At 42.4% G+C, this 24,209-nt stretch overlaps 2 long non-coding RNA genes across 15 annotated transcripts; both read right to left on the reverse strand.

Annotated features, from left to right (window-relative positions):
* Nucleotides 1-8,279: 8,279 nt before the first annotated feature.
* Nucleotides 8,280-17,167, reverse strand: LOC130377495 (uncharacterized). 10 transcript variants are annotated; one of them, XR_008894205.1, is made up of 14 exons: nt 17,017-17,070; nt 16,884-16,929; nt 16,457-16,485; nt 12,155-12,240; nt 11,814-11,915; nt 11,372-11,482; nt 11,181-11,248; nt 11,006-11,084; nt 10,816-10,932; nt 10,400-10,510; nt 9,993-10,183; nt 9,520-9,624; nt 9,209-9,296; nt 8,281-8,990 (listed from the first exon to the last, which is right to left on the reverse strand). It is a non-coding gene; the product is annotated as an uncharacterized LOC130377495 (long non-coding RNA). The 10 variants fall into 10 exon arrangements; XR_008894211.1 differs by having other exon boundaries at nt 8,280-8,990; nt 9,520-9,617; nt 16,884-17,167; XR_008894209.1 differs by having other exon boundaries at nt 8,280-8,990; nt 9,209-9,319; nt 16,884-17,167.
* Nucleotides 17,168-17,267: 100 nt separating this feature from the next.
* Nucleotides 17,268-23,925, reverse strand: LOC130377496 (uncharacterized). Of its 5 annotated transcripts, none has more exons than XR_008894213.1 (8): nt 23,839-23,925; nt 23,586-23,754; nt 20,921-21,049; nt 20,581-20,831; nt 20,249-20,373; nt 19,721-19,831; nt 19,395-19,468; nt 17,268-19,234 (listed from the first exon to the last, which is right to left on the reverse strand). It is a non-coding gene; the product is annotated as an uncharacterized LOC130377496 (long non-coding RNA). The 5 variants fall into 5 exon arrangements; XR_008894215.1 differs by having other exon boundaries at nt 23,846-23,919; XR_008894216.1 differs by lacking the exon at nt 23,586-23,754 and having other exon boundaries at nt 23,846-23,925.
* Between the last annotated feature and the right edge of the window lie 284 nt (nt 23,926-24,209).

A 24,209-nucleotide genomic window follows, 5' to 3' on the forward strand; every position in this document is an offset into this window, starting at 1 on the left:
CTCTCTAGATTTTTTTCTCACGTTGTCATGATTGTCACGGAAAACTTTAAAAAACAGAAACCAGTTAACCCCTTCATTTTGCCATCTACTACTAGAAAACCAAATAATGCTTTCAGCACTGATTGATGCCTAGCTCTCTCTGAACTCTCATCATTTATTTTTTATGTTTCATCTGCTATGTTATGAGCCATTCCTCTAGTTAGAGTGGTTGAGGCCTGTTGAGAGTTAGGGGGTGTCATCCAATAGCATCGGAACACGGCCTTGTTAAGCCTCAGGGACTGTAATTAGTAAAAAGCTCTTTACATCAGAACTACATCATCATCATCATCATCACAACAGTAATATCAGGCAGCTCTCCAGGAAGCACCACGTTGGTGGCAGTGCCAGTAACACACACTGGCTCTCTTTAAATCCTTTAGTTTCGGTTGGATTTGGTCTTCACATGCCATTGTAGCATTCAAACAAATTTAACTAACTAACTCCGAGATTCTTATTCTGGACCCACTCTGGCATTGGTGTCGTGTAAGGGGCCGGTTTCCTACGGCGCTGCTGGTGTGTGCAGCTGAGGCCTGAATAAAGGCAGCGTGCGAGTCCTCATTCAGCAGCACATTGATCACGGTGTCTGCTTAGGCGGTGGCGGAGAACCGGTCCTGATGTGCAGATAGCGCGTCTCCTCCAAGCTGGAGGGACAGGTGCAATTAAAATGAAAAATCTCAGAGTTCCACAATAAAGCCTTGATTAGCCCGTGATACCACGGTGACTGAGTGATCACTCGGTCGCCATGGGAACCACCATTGCGGCGACGAGCTCGGCGGCGCTCGCATGAGCCGCACCTGAATGCCTCGTGCACCGCGGTTGGGGGAGGGTTTAGTGGACCCCCCATCTTATTACATACATATCTATATGTATACATGTCTATAGATATAGAGAAACCTCTAGTGGACCCCACATCTTATTACTTATAAATATATATATTTCTATAGAGATTTATCAACCCGGTCTCACGAAAATACGTGATACTGTCACGTTATTTAATCTATTGAAACGTGATCAGGGACACGTATTTTCAAAATTTGTGTCAAAAAATATATACCTATATTTCTATAGAGATATATCAACCCGGTCTCACGAAAATACGTGACACTGTCACGTTATTTAATCTATTGAAACGTGATCAGGGACACGTATTTTCAAAATCTTCGTGTCAAAAGCACAAATTTCAAACTCATGTATTTCAATTGGAAGTATTTGTCGCGTCACTAAGCGCGACTTCCAAACTAAGGTTCTGTCCATGAGCGTTCTCCCTAATGTCTCTTAAGGAGCTCCGTACAGAACATTTATTGTTAAAAATAGTCTGTGATAACTAACAATATGACAGCTTTAGGCCACCCGTTTCTACTATCACATTTGATTCTGAGAATGTTAAATGCAGGTGCGCAGCTCTGTAGGCAAACCGCGAAGGAAAAAAGGGTAGATGCTTCATCTGTTCTATTTGGAATTGTATGTCTTGATGTTTTGATCTAGCCATAGATCTGTTGTCTTGTTTTTGGCTATGTGAATGGAAATCCATGTCGATGCCTCGCAAGTCCAGTGTCGCGAGCGGATGTTGCCATGACATCTAGAAATCATACCGTATTTAATGGGTTATCATTAATATTGATGTGTAGGGGTTGATAATAACTCGTGAATAATATTGTTTATACCACGGTCTGGGGCAATACTCGTATTCTGATTGGCTGCAGGGTGTGCATTAACTCCTGATATAGGCCTACAGACACCTGCTAAGTAGTTCCAGTCAGTGTTTAGATTCTCTGCCGAGACCGAGCCCGACCCGGGTCTGAGGAGAAATCGGTGCCATAAACAGAAATAGTATAGGCCTTTATTACACGGGTCTTCTCAATGCCGTGGAACGCTCCGATCACTTGCATGGGTAGTAGTCCGGTGACTTGTCAACCCCAGCGTCTTCCGTTGCTAAGCGAGGTCACCGTCTTTGCGGAAAATTATTTCTCTGCTGACTACGTCCGCATGAGCGTGGACCAGGCCTCCGACCATGGGGTCACCCGTCTACGCTAGGGCCCGACGACTTTGCGTCGTTCAGGCGGCGGTAATCCCCACAAGGTCGCCACCCACCGTCTCACTTGGGAACGATGTGGAGTGGTGAGGCCCAGGGGCTGTCCGAGCGGCGGATGATGCCCAGGCGCTCCATGTTGGCGAACTCCGACCTAGCGACTTTCAGCCTGTCGGGGGTTAAGTCGTCGGGCCCTAGCGTAGACGGGTGGGCCCTTGGTGTCTATATGATGCTCTACACCATGTTTCGCTGTGACCGTGGAAAAGGTAGGTCGGGTTATACCGGGGAACTCCCTGAGCAGGCGTTGATGTTCGTCCCCCTCGGAGAGGGAGCTGGAGAGCCCGCCGTAAGCCGCTCGACCGCGGGCACATTCAAACGAGGAGAACGTCCGTGCGTCCACCAGGCGGTTGTTTTTCACGCCTACAAGCAGATTGTGCGCACAAAGGAAATCTGCGCCGAGGAGGGGAAAAGGAGATGTCGGCCGTGACAAAATCCCACCTGAATCGCTGGCCTCCAAAGCACAGGTCCGCGGTCCTTGTACCATACGTGCGGATGGGTGTGTCGTTAGCGGACCTCAACTGTGGAGCGTGGACGCCAGGGGCGGTGTCCTCCACCGTAGCCGGCAGGACACTCCTCTGAGCGCCTGTGTCGCAAAGAAACTCGCGGCCGGAGAGAGTGTCCCTGATGAACAATAGCCTGCACTCACGGCCACTAATGAGCGCAAGCCTTGGCGTTTCCCGTCGGCTTGAAGTTGCACGGGGACCGGCACCTCTTTGCCTCCGACTGCGACAGCCCAAAAGTCTTCAAGAGGTACGCTTTGAGGTCCCTGTACTTGCCGTGGTCCGGGGGATTCGCTATGAAATTCGCCGCCCGGGTCGCAGTGGATCTCCCCAGCGCCGACACGACGTGGTAGTAGCGTGTGGTGTCGTCCGTGACGTCACGGATGGCGAACTGCGCCTCCGTCTGCGCGAACCACGCCGTCGGTGGAAACTCCCAGAACTCCGGCAACTTAATAAAAGCGTTATTCGCCATGTTCGTCTTGGTCTCTGAAGCTTCAGCGAGACCTACGTCGGGGTCACCAGTGTAGTGCCGAGAGACGGGAGTCAGAGGCGGAGTATCCAGCACAAAGTTTTAATGAACACCACACAATAAAACGTACATTCCAAAAGTCCAACCGGACTGAACTGGACGGTCGTTCCGTCCGCTAAAAGGGTCCGTGCTAAACACGCCCCCCCACCCTTAGTTCCGTGGGTGAATTGTGTTAACCACCACACTATACTGAAAAAACACATGTTCAAGTTGAATGATAATGCATGAATTTATTCTTTATTCTGCCATTTTTTTCAGGGGGGAGGGGGGGCATACAAGTATTTTGGCCTTAGTGGATCCAGATCTGTTCCGGAGCATTTCAGCACCTCGGGCAACAGCACAGGGTTGCCAGGTCCTGCAAAAAACGTCCTGCCCACATACCGTTCAAAATCCACCCAAAATATCTTAGAAGCAGCCCAAATAAAAAAGATATTCCACTATGGCCTCTATATGTATCTATTTTAAAGTAATAATATTTGAGGGAATATTTGTTGTTGTTTAAGCAGCGAAATGCATTGTGTGTGTGCGTGCGTGTGTAACACGCTATTTTAGGTTGAAATGCGACGTAATCCAGTGTTCACAAAAACGTACACTGTCAATGTATGCTTTTGGCGACTGGGTTGGCTCTCAGATATACGTGTTTCTAACAAGATGATATCATTAAAAGTTAAATAAAGTAACAGTTTAATAACACAAACGCAGGAAACACGTGAGACTGCGGTCATGCCAGCCGACTCATCGAGATCGGCGGTCAAGCCAGCCGACCCAGTTTTTTGCCGTACCTGTATATACTAGCCATTACGGTAATAGCGTCTCAGAACTAGTTTAAAGTAAAAGCATTCGTCGGGTACATACAAAAAGACAGTCAATAAAAGCAAATACTATCAAAGGAAGTGTACGGCCGTCGTGGTATTTACTTTCAAAATAAAAGCCCACCAAACATTCCAATCTGAGACATATTACAAATGATTTTGGATTCGATTTAAAAGAAAATGGGGGTTGTTATTCCATGCTCATTTCACTTCAGGATTATAGTTCACAACCCCATAGGGTCACCCAAGAAGTTCCAGAACATTCTGATGTGGAGTTTCAAAATAAAAGCCCACCAAAAATTCCAATATGAGACATATTACAACGATTTTGGATTCAATTTAAAGGAAAATGCCCTGCTATTCCAGGCTCATTTCACTTCATGGTTATAGGTCAGGACCCCATAGGGTCACCCAAGAAGTTCAGAACATTCTGATGTGGAGTTTCAAAATAAAAGCCAACCAAAATGTCCAATATGAGACATATTACAACGATTTTGGATTCAATTTAAAGGAAAATGCCCTGCTATTCCAGGCTCATTTCTGATGTGGAGTTTCAAAATAAAAGCCCACCGAAGATTCCAATATGAGACATATTACATATGATTTTGGATTCAATTTAAAAGAAAATGCCCTGTTATTCCATGCTCATTTCACGTCATGGTTATAGTTCACGACCCCATAGGGTCACCCAAGAGGTTTCAGAACACTCTGACGTGGAGTTTAAAAATAAAAGCCCACCAAAAATTCCAATATGAGACATATTACATATGATTTTGGATTCAATTTAAAAGAAAATGCCCTGTTATTTCAGGCTCATCTCACTTCAGGGTCATAGTTCACAACCCCATAGGGTCACCCAAGAAGTTCCAGAACATTCTGATGTGGAGTTTCAAAGTAAAAGCCAACCAAAGTTTCCAATATGAGAGATATTACATATGATTTTGGATTCAATTTAAAAGAAAATGCCCTGTTATTTCAGGCTAATTTCACTTCATGGTTATCGTTCAAGACCCCATAGGGTCACCTAAGAAGTTTCAGAACATTCTGATGTGGAGTTTCAAAATAAAAGCCCACCAAAGATTCCAATATGAGACGTATTACATAGGATTTTGGATTATCTTTCTTCTTTTAAATTGAATCCAAAATCATATGTAATATGTCTCATATTGGAAACTTTGGTTGGCTTTTATTTTGAAACTCCACATCGGAATGTTCTGAAACCTTTTGCGTGACCCCATGGGGTCTTGAACTATAACCCTGAAGTGAAATGAGCCTGAAATAATCGGGCATTTTCTTTTAAATTGAATCAAAAATCATATGTAATATGTCTCATATTGGAAAACTTGGTTGGCTTTTATTTTGAAACTCCACATCAGAATGTTCTGAAACCTTTTGCGTGACCCCATGGGGTCGTGAACTATAAACCTTGAAGTGAAATGAGCCTGAAATAACAGGGCATTTCTTTTTTTAAATGAATCCAAAATCATATGTAATATGTCTCATATTGGAATGTTTGGTGGGCTTTTATTTTGAAACTCCAAATCAGAATGTTCTGAAACTTCTTGCCTGACCCCATGGGGTCGTGAACTATAACCATGAAGTGAAATGAGCCTGGAATAACAGGGCATTTTCTTTTAAATCGTATTCAAAATCATATGTAATACGTCTCATATTGGAATGTTTGGTGGGCTTTTATTTTGAAAGTAAATACCACAACGGCCGTACACTTCCTTTGATAGTATTTCCTTGTATTGACTGTCTTTTTGTATGTACCCGAAGAATGCTTTTATTTTAAACTAGTTCTGAGACGCTATTACCGTATAATGGCTAGTATATACAGGTACGGCAAAAAACTGAGTCGGCTGGCTTGACCGCCGATCTTGATGAGTCGGCTGGCTTGACCGCAGTCATGTGAGCTGCTAGTTTAGCGAAAGCAGCGTCCCTAGCAACCTGACATCGTTGAAACATGTGAGCGAGCCGACAAAATCTTCCTAATTTAGTTCCTAAACTAAAGATCAGACACAATCACTGACTAAAGATTATGCAAGTAAAAAGTATATTTCTCGCTAGAAATGTTATTAGAAACACGTTTAACGGTGATTCGGTCCTAAAATAGGCCTATTGGATTTCCCATTCAGATAATAAAGATTAATAAAGAAAATCAAGCCCGAGCCCGTGCACGTTCTGTCCGAGCCCGGCCCGACCCGACACATTAACTGTAATTATGAGCCCGAGCCCGATTTCAACCCCACATTTTTTTTAATACATATGTAACTTTTTTACACATTTGTTACTAGGCCTACTCTGCTAAATATATATGTAAGGGATAATGTATAGAACGCAGGTCATTATCGGGAAAATAAGCCCCGCCAGGGCGAACAGTACACCGACGCGCAGCGAAGGTGTCTTGCTTCGCCCTGAAGGGTCTTATTTTCGATAATGACCGGCGACGTTCTATACATTATTCCGCTTATTACACGGCTACTTGCCAAAAAAGAAATAATAACTGTCTTTTTTACAATTTATTCGTTACCAGCATTCGTAGAGTTGATCAGCAGAGAAATAATTTGTCCTCAAAGACGGTTACGTCGCATAGCAACGGAAGACGCTGGGGTTGACAAGTCACCGGACTATTACCCATGCAAGTGAACGGAGCGTTCCACGGCATTGAGAAGACCCAAATAATAAAGACCGATAATATTTCTGTTTATGGCATAGATTTCTCCTCAGATTAGGCCAATAAACTAATGATAAAATAAAAATAACGCTCGATCAAAGGCCAGGCCCGAGGACAGCGGTGGGAAATATCAGCCCGACCCGGTGCCGCGGGAGCGCGCACAGCCTGATAAAGCTAGGCTATATCGCCTCGAAACGTGAGTGCGGCAGCAAAGTCTGATCAGTCATAGACTGACACTAGTGATCAGACACTAGTCAATAGCACTACAGGACTATTGTCCGCTGTATTAGATATGTTATTTAAGGTGACAAGACAGCAACGTTGTACGGGGATCGACGTCTGATCAGTCATACTAGTATATAGCACTAGAGGACTATGTCCGCTGTATTAACACCAGGGGCGATTCTAGGTTGCATAAACATCCGGGGCTTAGCCCAGAGGGAAAATAAAAGTATCCCTTTGGGCATACAATTTAATTTTTTTTTGTCTGCTTTATTGTGCATGGAAATGTTTTCTGAATGCTTTACCTAAATAAACAAAAATATGCGGTTTATTATAGCTTTAAATAGCTACCTGACTGCTTTGCTGCTTATCCCCAAACATCTTAAGTTCTATTCAAGTTATTTCAGAGTAAATGAATGCAAGTGGGACTATATATCTATCTATCAATCCATCCATCAAAATATTCTTCTTTTATTTTATTCATTTTACCCAAAAATTGTATTCAGAGCTAATTAAAAAATATCTGCCGCTTTAGCCCCGAATAAAACAGCCTTGTGATTCCACTGAGTATAAGTGCACAGGACACTGCCTAAGTATGAGCATAAGTACCCAGGATACTGGCTCAGTACGAGTATCAATACACAGGATACTGGCTCAGTACGAGTATAAGTACACAGGATACTGGCTCAGTATGAGTATAAGTACACAGGATACTGGCTATGTATGAGCTGGAGTGGGGGGCGTTGGAGGCCCTTTGTGGCCCCCTGCCATCCGTCGGACCCCGTCCTCCACCACCTGACGTCCGGTCCGTCGACGGGAATGCCGTCGACGGCAGGGATGTTTCTAGGTTTCATAAACATCCGGGGCTGAGGAAAATGAAAATGCTAAAATATTTTTTTCATAATGCTTCACCTAAATAAACAAAATACAGTTTATTATAGCTTAAAATAGCTACCTGACTGCTGTGCTGCTTATCCCCAAATGTCTAAAGTTCCATTCAAGTTGTTTCAGAGTAAAATGAATACAAGTGAGACAGACTTTACACACACATATCTGACTGGGGATATGATAGGTTAATTCACTTGAGGTGGTAAAAAGTTTATGTTTTTAAACTGTTTCTCTTGCCAGAAGGACTATCTAGACTAGGCTACTTATAAATAATTATAAATCTTTTTACTTTATTTTTTTTAACCCAAAAATTATACCCTCTGGGTTCAGGGTCTGCGTTCAGGGCCTAATCGGCCAGGTAAACACGCGTCCTGCCGTCCTCAGAGCTCCAGGAAACGCACCAAGTTCCACCAACGAACCAACGTAGCTATAGTACATTGATGTGAGACGGGTTGGTGGATTGAACGTGTTGTAGTAGCAGAGAATGGCCTGCAGGGCAGTATGTGCATTGTTAAATACATGAATAGGCTTGAATTTTGTAGTAATATGGAGGTTTAATATTTTTACAATAGATTATGTGAACATTGCTGAATAACAATCATACATTAAATGTTTTGCAGGAGTTTAGCTTGACATTAACCAAGTTAAAGGACAATTAAATTAACCGTACCAAACATGTAGAAGTCAATGTGGGATTTTAATACATAAACAAAAACACTTGACAGAAGTTTAGTACAATTTTGTAAAAGAAAGCAGAGGAAAACATTTTCCCAAATTAATCTTTTCAAAATGTCACCACCATTCCGAAAGGAAGTGAAGAGGTTTGTGTAAAAGCAGTCCTCCCTGACCAGCTCTGTCCCTGACTCTAAACCCTGACTCTCAACCCTAACGCTGAACCCTCTGAGGGCAGGAAGACGCGCCTTCAGTGTAAAGGTTCGAACAACAGAGAAGGAAGAAGAAGAAGCAGTAGAGTAGTGAATTAGTGAGGTTAGTGACAGACGTGAGGGAAAGGCGTGTGGAAGCACACGTTACATGTGGGGTCAAGAAGATCACTCCCACTGGAGGTCATTGATACATCAGCCTCAGACTGCTGAGCTCAGCAGGTCTTCTGGAGGACGAGGCGCAGATGAACAGAGGATACAGGACCAGCAGGATGTCAGGATCAGGGCGGGTTCAGCTCAGGTGTGTCTACCCCTGACCAAAGAGGATCAGGTGAGGTTCAGCTCAGGTGTGTCTGCCCAGACCAAGCAAGGACATTGATTAGGTTCAATATTCAAAAGATGTAACATTATCTGAACCAAAGATAAGTCATTAAGGAGCAGGCAGGCTTTAGGGCGCCTTGCTCAAGGACGCATCACTGTATTATGAAGACTTGAACCCGGCAACATTGGTTTGAGAGTTGAACCCCCAACCCCCTACCTAGTCCACTATGTCCAGATAATGCAAACTTACGAGGAATCCTTGATGGTAGAGTCCTGGTTGTCCTCAGGATTTGCCTTCCAGGTGTACGGCTTCTCCTTCAGTCCTCCAGATTCCTGGTCTGGTTACAAACGTAATTTGTCTCTAATGAAAGGTAACAAACACAGTAGTTTGTCTCTAATGTAAGGTAACAAACGCAGGAGCAGTTTGTCTCTAATGTAAGGTCACAAACACAGGAGTAGTTGGGCTCTAATGGCGCGTAACAAACTTGGGCCGTAACTTGTACCGGACGAACTAATCCTGCGTTACAACAAGTCCACTCTGTTTATTTCAGGCAATCTTACGAGGATCCTGGTTGGTGGAGTGATGTCGTCCTCTTGGCTCCTCCATCAGCTCTCCTCAGCCAGAGTCCTGGTCCAGAACAAACAGCGTGAGTCTGGCCCTAAAGTCTGGTAACAAACATGCAGTTTGTCAATGTGGGATTTTAATATATAAACAAAAACACTTGACAGAAGTTTAGTACAATTTTGTAAAAGAAAGCAGAGGAAAACATTATCCCAAATTAATCTTTTCAAAATGTCACCACCATTCTGAAAGGAAGTGAAGAGGTTTGTATAAAAGCAGTCCTCCCTGACCAGCTCTGTCCCTGACTCTAATCCCTGACTCTCAACCCTAACGCTGAACCCTCTGAGGGCAGGAAGACGCGCCTTCAGTGTAAAGGTTCGAACAACAGAGAAGGAAGAAGAAGAGGAAGCAGTAGAGAATTAGTGAGGTTAGTGACAGACGTGAGGGAAAGGCGTGTGGAAGCACACGTTACATGTGGGGTCAAGAAGATAACTCCCACTGGAGGTCATTGATACATCAGCCTCAGACTGCTGAGCTCAGCAGGTCTTCTGGAGGACGAGGCGCAGATGAACTGAGGAGACGGGACCAGCAGGATGTCAGGATCAGGTCGGGTTCAGCTCAGGTGTGTCTACCCCCGACCAAAGAGGATCAGCTCAGGTGTGTCTGCCCGGACCAAACAAGGACATTGATTAGGTTCAAGTCAAAAGATGTAACATTATCTGAACCAAAGATAAGTCATTAAGGAGCAGGCAGGCTTTAGGGCGCCTTGCTCAAGGACGCATCACTGTATTCTGAAGACTTGAACTCGGCAACATTGGTTTGAGAGTTGAACCCCCAACCCCCTACCTAGTCCACTATGTTCAGATAATGCAAACTTACGAGGAATCCTTTATGGTAGAGTCCTGGTTGTCCTCAGGATTTGCCTTCCAGATGTACGGCTTCTCCATCAGTCCTCCAGATTCCTGGTCTGGTTACAAACGTAATTTGTCTCTAATGTAAGGTAACAAACAGTAGTAATTTGTCTCTCATGAAAGGTAACAAACACAGTAGTTTGTCTCTAATGTAAGGTAACAAACACAGTAGTAGTTGGGCTCAAATGCAAGGTTACAAACACAAATGAGTTTGTCTCTAATATCAGGTAACAAACACAGTAGTAGTTTGTCTCTAATGTAAGGTCACAAACACCGGAGTAGTTGGGCTCTAATGGCGCGTAACAAACTTGGGCCGTAACTTGTACCGGACAAACTAATCCTGCGTTACAACATGTCCACTCTGTTTATTTTAGGCAATCTTACGAGGATCCTGGTTGGTGGAGTGATGTCGTCCTCTTCGCTCGAGTCTTGGCTCCTCCATCAGCTCTCCTCAGCCAGAGTCCTGGTCCGGAACAAACAGCGCGAGTCTGGCCCTAAAGTCTGGTAACAAACATGTAGTTTGTCTTATTTTTAAGCCTTTTATTTCCAGTTTGTTCGGTTAATACAAACTTACAATCCTTGTTGGTAGAGTGATGGTCATCCTCCAGATTCACGGCTCCCCTACCAGCTCGCCTCCGCTCCAGAAACACGTTCTAGTAAGAAAACACAGCGGTAGTTGGTTAACGCATGTCAAAGGAACAGCTGTATTTTTCCCTTTAAGTCAACCATGTAAGTAAATACAAGCTTACGAGGAATACAGCAGCTCTCCTCAGACAGATTCCTGGTCTGGAACAAACAGCGGAAGACTTGCTTCAACCTGTGGTAAAACAGATGTAGTCGTCTGGTATATATGGTACAAACGCCGGTAGTTTGTGGTAGCAGAATTCTACAAGAAATTGCTGTGAGTGTGAAGATCACTTCAGAGTCAAGCTCCATCTACCCCACGACAGACGTCCTTCACCAGGCAGGACCTCCACCAGCTCCTCCACCAGGCAGGGCCTTCAGCACGACTCCTCCATCAGCTCGGCTCCCCCAGACATATATTCCTGGTCTGGTTACAAACACTGGTCTCAGCAGTAAATCACCTGGAGACGCAACACACTACCACCTGCATCTGAAGTTCACTTGTAAAAGTGAAGACAAATTTAAACATATTTTAACACTTAAATTAGACAACGTCTGCAAATTCTCGCTTTCAGCAATTCATCCGCTACGGTCGTAGCAGCACTAGTAACAATAATGGCTCATATGACTCTTGCATAACCCCTGTATGAATTAACTCAAAATCACATCTTGGCACAGATTTAAGGTCATAAGATGATCAAAACCAGACCTAAACTACCGTGGATTTTAGTGTTTCAGGTGAGCTTGGTGATGGTTACCCTCTGGTCCGGTGCTGCAGGCCCCTGGTCTCCAGCCTCAGTCTCTGGTCCATCCTGGCACCACAAGCCTCCGGTCCCCAGCCTCTCAGCCTCACCTTTCAGCTACAGCAGCAGATTTATATCAGCATTTGCCCAACAATAAACTTAATTGACATCCGAAACCGAGTTACAGTTAATTGAACTATTATTTTATAACTCAAGGCTAGAAAAGACTTTAGAGGCCAGACATGAGCATCCCGTTTTTGGGAATGAAGACAGCAGTCCACAAGTTTAAAGAAGTGATTCAGGCCATGCATTGAAACTGACCTGAGCAGACTCTACTCACACACCAGAGCACTGACCTGTTTTGGAGGACTTCTGGCCGGAGGTGGAGGTCTGGCTCTGGGCTAGGAGGTGGAGGTCTTGCTCTGGGTGAGGAGGCAGACACCTTGGGACAAACTACATGTTACCTTTTTAACCTGTACAGTTCTAGAGCATCTTCTACTGTAACATGTTGGAAGGACGGCCATTATTTTAGCTTTGATATTATCCAGTTGGTAACTCTGCACCAAAGTCGTTGTTTAACATCATTCCATTTGGTAGGGTTTAACTTCTGTGGCAATTAATGACAGCAGATATTTAGAACGTACAAAAGCTGAAGCAAAAAAGAACACTAAGCAGTATCGATATTAAATCAAATATACTCAGCCATATTCAGGTGCTGGGTTCCGTTGAAATGACACCTTGAAATGATTTTCATCCGTCACTGATGTAAAAAATGGGCCCGCAAGTAGAACGCCGTTTTGTACGCAGCGAGAGTCCCGTCACGTCATCGTGGTTAAAGTACGGCGCAACCATCGGAAATGATCAACATACTGTACGACGTACGTGTCAGTATGTATTTAATATCAAACTTAAGTTGTTTAAGATAAGGGGCAACAATTCCCAATGGAAACGACTGAAAAATAGTTGGCAACAGCTCGAGGTTACGCGAATACAATCCTGAACGTTCTGCCAGATTCCCTCAGGGGACTCCCGTCCAACTAACTGCCAGGTGGTTTCTTATGGTTGTCAAGACTACAACGTTCTATGCTAACCATTGGTACTAAATAAAGTGACCGCACTCAGAACCTTCCACGGCGGGAAGCAGAGAACGTCCGACTGGAATCCGAACATTCCGGCCGGAACCAACCAAAGAAAAAACAGAACCAGCGCCTCACCTTGAGCTGAACGGCGGAAGATCCTGAAGTCCAGCGATGGTCTTCATTAAAAAACAGCCAACAGACTTACCTTGAGGAGATCAGTTTGTTGCTGTTGGTCATTACTTCTATTCAGTGTACCTTTACATTATTATGCACCCAGTGTGTACAAGTTATATCACTCAAAACCGTACGAAGAACCAAACTACCATGTACGTCCCACAACAACTTTAAACCTAAAATCATTCAAATCAAAACCGTGTCTACATTTTACAATTATCTAGATTATTCAGGGTACAAACCATACAGAGCAAATCTAAACGTTGAGCTCACAGAGAGCCGACCATAGCCCTGCAACGTCACCCTGACCGCCTCATCACCAACAGCAAATCATGCCAGCCAGCCAACACATGTACAGGTCCAGTGAGAAGTGGGCATCTGAGTGAAAGGACCGCCCATAATAAAAAGAAGCCCTATTCCTGAACTATCCAACCATCTTCATGGTTTAAAGATTTACAGACTTGACATGCCATTGTGTTCTAATTACCTTTGTCTGCTCCCTCGTTACTTATAAAACTCTACATCTCCATCACAAGAATGTTGCATCCTACTCATGGGGGTGTGGTCTGAGTGAGCAGAGATGCATGCTGGGATACAGTGCTTTCTAAAGTCTTCAGTTCTATAGACACGCTCCTCAGGAGGAACCAAGTGTTTGAGAATCTGTCTTGACATTAGTTACATGAGCTGGAATATCCTTCAAGATGGCGCCAGGATTATCAGAGAAGAAAGGCCAAGAGGAGGAGTGAGGGTTCTTCCTCTCAGCCAGTGGAACAAAACAACGGTCTTCATCAGAGTACCATCGAACACTTTGAAACTTCCTCCTCTTTACACCTTGAAGCCCCAGTGAAGGTTTCCTTACCTCCTCAGCGTACAACTTCAGCTCGAAGAGCACAACTTCAGCTCGAAGAGCGCACTAGTTGGAGTTCCCAGATTGGTTCTGATTTAAGAGAACCAATCGTTCAGCTAGTCCTGTCCGAAACAAATACAGTTCAGCCTGAGAAGCCGTGCAACTGAGAGCAAGACAAGATTCACAGGGCTCTCCATCAATCCAGCCAGGTAGGAAGAGCCGTCTCATTACAGGTCTGAAGGTTATCTTGAATATCCGTTTAGGTCCCTTTCCAACGTCACTCTCCTTTTGGAATTCCTTTAGGTGTCCATCCTCCATTGATCCTGATTGGTGTAGTCCTAGTTTGAAGTCACTGATCTGAACACGCTTTTTGCATCCTTTTACACTTGAGGTGGATACCCTCCTTCCTGCCCAGTGTGTTGGATATCGCTCTGCAGCGTCGCTCTGGGCTCTTCATGTCTACTGGAGGCCCGTAAGTAAACGTGTGGCCGTCCATCAAGTATGATTTAGTTGACCATTCCAATATCGCAAGCAAATCACACAGACCCCCGTGTGAACATTATCACTGTCAAAGCAGGCCAGACACACACGTAGAACCCCATGCCAGGTGTGAGTGGGAGACACACACACAGTAGAACCCTAGCGATCAACAATCATCCATCTCATGTCAAACCCAAACACACACACACCACTGAGCCACAAAAGGCCAAACAATCATGCAGGGTAAAAACCTCATGCCAAATAACGTTCCATCATCCAACCCCAGCTCCCCTGCCAGGGCACCCAGAACAACCAATGTCTCCAGAGAAGTAAATTATGTGCAACATTTTTCAGTGGCGTCCCACATTGGTGATGGATTATGCTTGGCGTCTCCAAAATGTGTCCCAGGTTGATTCAACGTCTCTGAAGTCATGTCTTTGTAGTCCAGTGGTTTCCTGAATGAGGGGCCTTCACAGATGCAAACGGTGCAGCTTTAGTCAGCCTGAGGACAGGAAGGAGGTCATCTGTTCAGAAGACCACCCAGTGGAGGGGGGTGGCTCTTGAGGAGCAAGATCCATCTTGGAATGGCCCCAATTAAGACCTTCTTGGTAATGAAACTGTTCCTGAGGAGTCACGATGTCTGGAGGGGACTGTTGAATGTGTTCCATGGTTCTCTGTGTCAGACTGAAGTTGTGTTTTAGCTGTTGAGATGAGGAGCCCCCTCATCTCCCCCTGGCGTTTCTCCTTCTGAATCCCCGTCTCCATCTTAAAGAACATTCTAGTCCATGTAACTGACGTCACAACGGTTTCTCAAACACTCTGTATCCCCCGAGGGGGCGTGTCTACAGACCTGTAGAATTCAGACAGCTCTGTATCCCAGTATGCACCTCCGCTCACTCAGACCACGACCTCATCAGTAAAGCAACACTCATGTGATGAAGATGCAGAGCTCAGGAGAGTAGCTGGAAAGAAGACTGAAGACATCAGAACCCAACCCATTACACCAGCTTACAACAATAACTTGGAGCCTGTAACCATTTTAACAAATCATTAAAACCAACATAAACCAAACACAAAGTAACCCATAGGGATGGGCGATATGTCCTAAAATCCATATTGCGATATACATTGCAACCCATTGCGATAACGATATATATCACGATATATAAATCATAATAGAACCATTTCAGAACAGGTTACATAGACTAAGGAAAGCCAAACTGCTAAATGTATAAAACAAAAGAAAGAAACTTAGTAGGCCTATGTGGTTTTGAGAACATTTATTGTGCAAAACTGTAATCATACAACATAATGTTGTAGCTGCAGAGACTTTAGCAAAGAAAAAAATCTTCTGTGTAATGACGTATACTTCTCTTAATTAAATTAAAACTGGTGGTGTCTTGTTAATAAAGAAACGGATACTGTCAATTAGGGAAATACATATTAGGCATGGCTATTTTAAATAAAGAAAAATCTTCCAAGTGTGCACACAGATACTTTATATTAAAACATAAAAGCGCAAAGTGAACGCATACAATTTTAAAATGAACATGAAATGAGGGCAATCGCCAGCTCCTCCGTTTCGCTTTCAGCCATAGTTGCTTAGATGACGATGATGCGTTGAAGCCGGTTGCAGCTCATGGCTCTTTAAATTTCGCGGGTCGCGGATGATGCATTGCAGCCGGTTGCAGCTCTTTAAATTTTGCGGGTCGCGGACGATGTGTTGCAGCTCGTGGCTTTTTAAATTTTGCGGGTCGCGGACGATGCGTTGCAGACGGTTGCAGCTCGTAGCTCTACCCATGACCCGCTCTTTATATTTCACGGGTCATGGATAGATCGCGTCAAACATGCATTATCGCGATAGAGCAATATAACTAAAATCTCTATCGTAGGCCATTTTTTTTTTGTTTATATCGTGCATTCCTACCATGAACCAATAAAACATCCTTGTTACTGAGATCAACCTTCAGTTAACGGGTTAACTCACCAGGAAGCCAAATACAATGTGCCCAAGAGTAGTGAGAAACTTATGACTTACAGTTTGCAGTTCATCTTCATGGTTAAGTTGGGATACTCACAGAACTGCAGTTAAATATCCATGATAGACCTTTGAAGGAAGGAACAGTTTACTCATGGTCCCCAAACTTGGGCACTGTCCCACATCTACCATCTCCATTAAATCAGATAAATTAATGACAATACAAATTCAGGGCTTTTGGGATCATCCAACCTTTAAATAATGATTAAGATAATTAACTAATCCAGCTTTGTAATACAAGTTATACTAATTATTTGACTGTCATTAGTCATGAGTGATTTACCTCTTACTTTGACAAGTTTGAAAATAGTCTCTAAAATGTTACCTTCAGGTAGAATCATTATTTAAATTTCAAATGCGAGTTAATCCGCCACAATCCCCGATTTCCTTCACACATTATCAGTGAATTATATTCAACATAGGCTACAAGTCACGTAAGTTGTGCTTTTCCAAACAATTCTACTCACATCAGGTTCAGATGAGATGCTCCTCTTCACTTCAAAAAGTCTTCAACTTGTGAAACAGGAAGAGATGTCAAATAAGTCACAACAGAATTCAAAACAGTACACACACGTTGGGGTTTCTGGGAACACAACATACCGCGTTTGGGAGACGCTACACTGCCCAACAGTGGAGGACAAAAACGAACTGTCCGGTTCCCTCTTAAGTGAAACGCACCAGATGCAACCAATTAACTGATTAAGAAAACCACATGGCAGGCGAGTTAATTAGTAAAACTCAACGCAGGTCCGGCGCCCTCTGGTAACAGTGAGAGGCTATTTCAGCTCTGTGTTTGATCTTAAAGGACCTCACACCATACAGACAAACATGTATTTTCTTACTATGAATTATTTTCCCAGTTTATAGATTTTTCAAGAAGTTTTTTTCTTCTCAAAATGAATTGATAACATTCATGAGTAGGTCCTATCACATTAAATAGATTAGGGTTCAAACTGACACTAACATTCATGTGGGCTATGTGGGGTAGATAAGAACAAATCCAGTCTCTTTTATCAGCTGCAATACGTTTTAAAGCGAGAATATGACACATTGGAGTCGTTTTCCTCCTGCCAGAAAATGATCTCAAGCCCTCTTGGTACTGAAATCTTTTATACGTCTTAAAATGCGTCGATAGCATTCATGAGTATCACATTATAGATTATCTCCCATCCTGTGTCTATTACCATCTGAAACACCTTTACATGGTCAAATATAAAACATTTCAGTCGTTTCGCTCCTGCCAGAAAATGATCACAAGCCCTCTCTTGGTACTGAAAGGTTTTTTTTGCCTTAAAATGAGTTGAGTACATTCATGAGCATCACATTACATAGATTATATCCCACCCAGTGTATTACCAGCTGATACACCTTTACATGGGCAAATATAAGACATGTCATTTCCCTCCTGCCAGAAAATGATCTCAAGCCCTCTTTTGGTACTAAAATGTTTTATATGCATTAAATGAGTTGATAACCTTCATGAGTATCACATGAGTATCACAGTAAATAGATAATATACCACCCAGTGTCTATTACCAGCTGAACCACCTTTACATGGGCAAATATAAGACATTTCAGTCGTTTCCCTCCTGCCAGAAAATGATCTGAAGCCGAATCTTGTAGTTAAAATTATATTTCTGCTCCAAACTGACACTATAACATTCATGTGGGCTATATGGGGTAGATAAGAACAAATCCTGTCTCTTTTATCAGCTGTCATATGTTTTAAATCGAAAATATGACACATTGGAGTTTTCCTGGAAGAAAATGATACTGAAAATGTTTATATGCTTTAAAATGTGTTGATAATCATCAACACATTTGATCTCAAACCAAATCTTGTAGTTAAAATGGTATAACATATACAGCTTTTTATTTCATCACACTAATAATCAGTTTATGTAGGAATCAAAACTTTTTGTATAATTACAGGGAAAAAATCTCTGAACTTTAGGAAATATTAAATACAGAGACAAGTTCAGCGCTCATGTGATTTGCTGAAAACGAGGAAGACATTTGATTGGCTACATTGTTCCCTGTTAAAAAGAAATGTATTTGTTAATCAAGCAATATCAAGGGAGTCGGATGAACCACATGTTAATGCAGAGTCCACTAAAAAGACAACACATTGATGTCTTGTTCTGTCGTGAGTTTTTAGCCACTACCTCCTTCGCTGTGAACTAATTTGCCCTCTTGGGACATTTAATAAAAAACCTTGAACACAAGACATGCTTTCAAAATTGAAAATCATTGTGGATTAGCACAAAAAAAAAAATGTTTTGTAATACCTCCCTTGTTTTTAAAGATATCAACACCAAACCACCAAACCGATGTGTTCATAAACTCATTGAAGATTTCACAGCTTCTTGCTTCCCTTTAAAACACTTTTCCAAGATTCTTAGACAGAATAGTAACAGTGAGCATCATTTACATGCATTTCTCATTTTCTATTTTGACTTATTTTTCTTCAGAATTTGCTGCTCTTAATTTAGATCAAGCATGCAAATATTTATTTTGGCATGAAACATACAACCTTTCAGGTAGTTTAGCATTAATTGCGAGTTGCTAAAGCAAAGTGATTAAACTAAAATGAATTTTACAGCCAGGAATTGGAAGGAATTCTATCCGTTATGTTTACTTTATACATTACACACATACCAGGCACATTCAAAGTCAGATATGTAACGTAGACATCTTGTACGGTAAATCAGCAAAGGCCACAGTACCATTTCAATGCTACTTCCTCTTTTTCCCATTCTTCATCCGACATGGCCATGCAGGTCGGATGGTACCACCTCTTGCATTTAGTGCATTCAACCTGAAATACATTTTAAATCACATTAGATTAGGCTTTCTTGAAAAAAAAAATGCTAATTGTATATCTGATATCAAATGTTAGCCAAAGCCAAAGCCGTATCCATTGAAGGGGCGATTTTACAGTGCTACTCTGCGTATTCAAAAATGTTAACTTAAATTACCCATTTTGTGTTTCCCTTCTGTCCAGTGGGATTCTCCTGGCCGCAACTGGAACAATGGTCTGTTTCACTGAAGACTAAAATATAGTGATTTTACAAATTACTTTCACTGTTGATTAAAGGTGGGGTAAATAATGGATATAAACACAAATATACGCCAACTCCCCATCACATGCCATTTATCCTGCTCCCTCCATGTTGGTGGATGGGTCATGAGCCAGAGTAACGAATAAAATAAAATGGATAATTAAGACTAATAATAATAACTGTTTCTTTGAAGAAGTTACTCTACAGTACCAATTTTTATTATCATTGTTCATTCTACAAACCAGAGCACTGCAGTATGGTTTTCGTCATGGTGATCCTCCGGCCTTTTAAGTCCTTTAGTGATGTGGGTATTTCTATTCCCTGGGGGACAACGGGAAAAGCCTCCACCATGTCTGTAGCCATCCGTTTTATCATAGAAATACAAAGTAGAAACTTTTAGGATATAAATAATTAAGGATGCCATTATTATTATGGCGTTCCTGCCTCTTAGTTGGATAGTTTGTCCAAGTGTCAAGTTAGGTTCATGTTCTACCAAGCTCATACTTTTGTTATGATGCTCAGAGGTCCAGCCAGACATCTGCCACTCAGCTACCCCTGCCCAGACACTTCACCATTTTGATCTTACCCCTGCTACAGCCACTTCACTGCCCAGGATTCTTCTAACAATAAATCAGTTTAACTTCATCCATTTTCCTTGTCTGTGTTCTGCACTCAGCACAACCCCATAGCAGTCATGTTTTTACAACAATCAAGCCTAAAAAATAAATAAAAAATTATTCAAACTATTTATCAGGGGATGAATACATTACCTTCATGACGAAAACACCAGTTACAACCATCCTTTTGAATGCTGTGCTTGATTTAGGCTTGCTGCCACTTTACATCCACCCAATCAGTCTTCTGTTAGCGGTTCTGCCGCCTCCTGAAGAACTGGCTGTAGTGATGGTTGAAAGATTCAAAACATATTTTATCCTGATTGTAATTTTAATTCGATGAGGGCCTACTTTGCTACAAACAAACAAAAAAACGTTGTTACATTACATCATTCTTAATGTTAAATAAAAAATAATACAAAATTAAAACAAAATTAACTGATAACATTTATTAAAACGTAATCTACATTATTATTAGCGGACCCTACCGAAACCGTTCCGCAGCAACGCCTGACTCTTTGTCCTCATCTTGACCCAAGGAATCCATGACAAACACATTTTGGTTCAACTTTTAGAGATACAAGGAGAAATTACATTTCATCAGAATTTTACTATTGGCAGAGTATTATTATTGAGGATATATTTTGTAACATGTTCATTAAGGTTGTTACCAAGATTTCCAGTGGTTATTTGCAACATTCATGCATCCTATGACTCCATTGTAGTTGTCAAAGTTAAGCTGTAATTATTAACAAACATATTTTAGAGAGCTTTTCATCTTCTAAATGTTTAATAATGTTAGCTTTGATACAATTTTAGCATTTTTACCTTGCGTAATGAGTGATTGGACATGGCAGACCGTGCTCCAAAAACTATGACTCCGGCAGAATAATGGTTGTGGATATTCTTTTCCTTTTCTTTCACATTCAGTATGGCTCTGAGGTAGCACTCAATTGTCTGAAAAAAAGTATTACATTAGTAACAATATCTCAGACTGTACAAAATCTAAATTAATACAAATGTGATGGTTGCTGCGTAAAAAAAAAAGTTTACCTCGACCAGCAGCCACTTGTGTGGTGCTAGAGAATTGAATTCACTCTGGCGAAGAATGAACTTGAAGGATATAGGCTAAAGAAGGATAATTGACTCACGGACAATAGTCCTGTAGTGCTATTGACTAGTATGACTGATCAGACGTTGGTACAACGTTGACGTCTTCCCACCTTAAAATACATATGTGTTAATACAGCGGACAATAGTCCTGTAGTGCTATTAACTAGTATGACTGATCATACTTTGCTGCCGCATACATGTTTCGAGGCGATATAGCCTAGCTTTAACAGGCTGTGCGCGCTCCCGCGGCTGAAATCACTTTCTAGCAGCTGATCACCTTTTGGCACAACACCGGCCCGCGGGTCGGATTGGGTCGGGCTCGGGCAGAGAATCTAAACACTGACTTGAACTACTTAGCAGGTGTCTGTAGGCCTATATCAGGAGTTAATACACACCCTGCAGCCAATCAGAATACGAGTATTCCCCCAGACTGTGGTATAAACAATATTATTCACGAGTTATAATCAACCCCTACACATCAATATTAATGATAACCCATTAAATACAGTACGATTTCTAGATGTCATGGCAACGTCCGCTCGCGACACTTGACTTGCGAGGCATCGACGCCATTCACATAGCCAAAAACAAGACAATAGATCTATGGCTAGATCAAAACATACAATTCTAAAAAGAACAGATGAAGCAGCTACCCATTTTTCCTTCGCGGTTTGCCTACAGAGCAGCGCACCTGCATTTGTCACAATTTCTCAGAATCAAAGGTGAAAGTAGAAACGGGTAGCCTAAAGCTGTCATATTGTTAGTTATCACAGACAAGTTTAAGTAGAAACGGGTGGCCAAAAGCTGTCAATTGTCTGTTATCACAGACAATTTTTAACAAAAAATGTTAGGGAGAACGCTCCCGGACAGAACCTTAGTATGGAAGTCGTGCTTAGTGACACGACAAATACTTCCAATTGAAACACACGAGTTAGAAATTTGTGCTTTTTGACACGAAAAATTTGAAAATAAGTGTCCCTGATCACGTTTCAATAGAGCAAATAACGTGACAGTATCACGTATTTTCGTGAGACCGGGTTGGATATATCTCTAGTGGACCCTACATCTTCTTTCATATAGAGAGGTATACATTGATATATAGAGATATTATAGCTCATCTTCCTCCTCTCATCGAGAACACACACACACACACACTAGCCTGTACCGCTAACGCTATTAGATTGGGGATGGGCAACCACACATACCAAACGCAGTCACACTCTCTGGGACAAACGCACATAACCCAACACACACTCACCCACACCCACACACACCCCGTGCTTATGGTGTCGGTGATTGCTCCGTGCTGGAGAGCGGCTTCTCCACATTAAGCCAGTGGCTGAACGTGGACCAGATCGTTGTGACGAGGGGAGCAGGCGAACACACGCAAAGTTAGCCGGGATGGTAAAGGGGCCGTTGACTAATTGACTGCTAATTACTCAGTGAATTCTCTAATTATGCTTAGTTAATTTGGCTTGCACAGCATTCTCGGGAACGTTGTTTCATGTAAATTGGGGGATAATGAGTAGGGGATGGCAGTGGGCTATACATATCTGTTATGATATATATGTTGAATATAACACATTTAGCGGTAACACTTTACAACCAGGCTACATTAATTAACCACTCTCACATTAGTCAATGCAGTAATATGCATCATCGTATAGCATTAGCATAGCAGCTAGGATTAGGATTAAGGTTAACACTACCCTATTAAAGAATGTATACATTTATACCATTATTGTATGATGTTAGTTTACATGAACACCATTATCTTACTTCTCACACAGTGGGTCGATTTCTGGTGCTCAGGATCATTTGTGGTACTGAGAGTGAGAGAACTAGCCAAACATTGAGAGTAACTAGCCAAACATTGAGAGTAACTAGCCAAACATTGATAATAACCAGCCAAGTGTAGCGAGTGGGGCAATGAGGATGGGATAAAGTCTAGGGGAGAGGGAGGGGGGGGGGGTGGGGCCGCACCAGGGGAATTACACCTCTGGAAATAAAGTATAATCAAAGAGATGTAACTTTTATGTTAAATAATATCAACAATGCTGATAAAGCAAACAGATTCGGTTAACTGATAAGACAGAGACAGGGATTCAAAATAAACCAAATCTTTATTACATACAGCTAAAACTCATTATATAGAACGTCTAAAAGTCACAATATCTAAAATAGCAGTCCCAAACTTAAACAAAACCAACCCGACTTAAACAAAACTAAAGCTCAGGCCAACTGCTGAGAGGCAAACTACGCCGAGGAGTGCTACCACTCACCACAAGTGTCTCACATCAACAGTCACTACACACTAAAGCTGGTGAAAAACTAGTTATATCCCTGTGCTTTAATTCACATGCAAGTGACGGGACCTCACCAGGGGTGCCTAGCCTCCTTACAGTTTGGCCCCCAGCTCCAGCCTAAATAAACAATAACTATGAAAACATCAATCAAAAACAAACATTTAACCCCCAGTTGGTTCGATAAATACTCAAAAACAAAACAATAAGGCAAAGCAAAACAGGGCAAAACAGCAGCAAGTGAACCTACAAAATGGAGGAAAATATAATTAAGTACGGCTCACTATGCTGCATACGTAGATCAATTGGTGTGGCCTACAATCTACTCACAACTCACCACCACGGGTTTGGGGGTAAGCATGAAAGTCACTCGGTCACTGGGGGATATCCTAAAGATGGTCACCAGCCACAGCAGAGACAAATCCATACTGAGGCACATCACACCTGCTTTATATAAGGTGCTTGATTAGGGGACTGGGCCATTTTCATGCTGTGTTCAAGAGCACTATGTTCAACACCGTTTAGAAATGCTTCTACATTGCTACACAAGCATTGAGATTAACTAGCCAAACATTGAGAGTAACTAGCCAAACATTGAGAGTAACTAGCCAAACATTGTGAGTAACTAGCCAAACATTGAGAGTAACGAGCCAAACATTGAGAGGAACTAGCCAAACATTGATAATAACCAGCCAAGCATT

The sequence above is a fragment of the Gadus chalcogrammus genome, chromosome 23 (assembly GCF_026213295.1).
Source record: "Gadus chalcogrammus isolate NIFS_2021 chromosome 23, NIFS_Gcha_1.0, whole genome shotgun sequence".
NCBI classification, from domain to species: domain Eukaryota; kingdom Metazoa; phylum Chordata; class Actinopteri; order Gadiformes; family Gadidae; genus Gadus; species Gadus chalcogrammus.